The sequence below is a fragment of the Petaurus breviceps genome, unplaced genomic scaffold (assembly GCF_028583685.1).
Source record: "Petaurus breviceps papuanus isolate PSGF00001 unplaced genomic scaffold, PetGlider_PUasm1.0 90444, whole genome shotgun sequence".
Lineage (NCBI taxonomy): Eukaryota > Metazoa > Chordata > Mammalia > Diprotodontia > Petauridae > Petaurus > Petaurus breviceps.
The window spans coordinates 279,559-281,464 of NW_027187256.1; positions in this window are offsets into that span (position 1 = coordinate 279,559).

Sequence of the window (1,906 nt, forward strand, 5' to 3'; positions counted from 1 at the left end):
TATCCCAGTGGAAATTTTTCTTACTTCTTTCCTGTCCAACCAAAAGTCCTCTAAACAATGTAAATCATACCCCACCGAACCAGGTGGTCCTGGGTACGGTGCTGGGACATCTGGCCTCAAGGTCCAATACTCAATATTTGGGATCTTGTGTGTTTGTTGTTTTCTAATTTGCAGATTGGGGGTCATCATTCTGGCTAGAGGTGTACTTCCTCCCAATGGTCTATTATTCAAATTACGCAAAGCCATGAACAAATTATCCTTCCAATGTTGATATGAATTATTGGAACTTAACTTCCTCAACTGTTCTTTCAGTAATCCATTCATTCTTTCAATTAACCCAGATGCTTCTGGATAATATGGAATATGATATATCCATTCTATATTGTTTAGTATACAATACTTCTTCATTTCATTGCCTTTGAAATGTGACCCATTGTCACTTTGAATCTGCATTGGGGTTCCATAATATAGACTTATGAGATCTAGGGTTTTACAAGTGTTTTTCTGAGTTGCATTCTTATAAGGACAAGCTACTAGTACACCTGAATAGGTATCAACACAAGTACATATAAATCTGCATCCTTTATCCAGTGGTAGTGGACCAATATAATCTATTTGCCAGATTTGGGCTGGGACTTTTCCTCTTGCTATCTCTCCAGTTACTACCCGAGGAACAGTTCGCTCCTTTTCCAATTGACATATATGACATTCTTCTGCTATCTGTTTTAACAGTGAGTGAGAGATACTGATACCTCGATCTTGTGCCCACTGGTGTGTGGCCTGGACCCCCAAATGGCCTGCTGTTTGGTGGACCCATTTTGCTAATACCGGATCATCAGTTGTTGTCAAAGTAGGGACAATATGTTCAGTAGCAATCTTTGCCAGTCGATCAGCATGAGCATTGTACTCACGTTCTGGTGTGGTGGGGGCCACGTGAGCATCTACATGAAAAACTGACAAGTCAGTGACCAAAGACATGTTCCAGATATCTTCCCATAATTCTTTGCCCCAGACTTGTTTACCATGAATTTCCCAATTTTCATTTTTCCACATGGGCATCCATGTAGCTAACCCATTAGCTACCGCCCATGAATCAGTGAATATATGACACTGTCCTCCTTGTTCTATTTTGATGGCTTGATATACTGCCATAAGTTCAGCATATTGGCTACTTGCACCTATCCCAGTACTTTCCAAAGTCCTTCTAGTACATGGGTTATAGGCCACTGCTTTCCAATGTCTTTTTTGCCCCAAATATTTTGCTGTCCCATCAGTAAACCATGCATGTCTCTTTTGTTCCTCAGTTAATACATCATATCCCTCATTCCATTTTACAGTGGAGTGTACCAACTGTTGCTTTGGCTCAGGGGGTGTGTCATTCCTCTCAATTTCTATGTTTGCTATAGATTCATGCAGAGCAGAGACTCCGCTTTTGCCTGTTTTCGCTCTATTTTGAATATACCACTTCCATTTGATTATACTAGCCTCTTGGGCATGTCCAATTCTGTGAGAAGCTGGGGTACTCATTACCCAGGTCATAATTGGGATTCCAGGTCTTAATATCACTTCATGGCCCACAGTCAGTTGTTCAGTCTCCACCAAAGCCCAATATGCAGCTAACAACTGCTTTTCAAAAGGTGTGTACTGGACTCCAGATGAAGGGAGTTTCCTACACCAAAATCCCAAAGGTACATTTCGGCTTTGTTGTTTTTGCCATAAGCTCCAGTTTGCATGATCATCTTGTACAGTCACTTGCAATTCCACTGGACCATTTTGCATGGACCACAAATCTAGGGCCAATTGTATGGCAGCCTTGGCTTCTTCAAAAGCTTTACTCTGCTCAAGTCCCCAATCGAATTCATATTTCTTCCGTGTGACTCTATATAAAGGTTTTAAAATCTGTCCC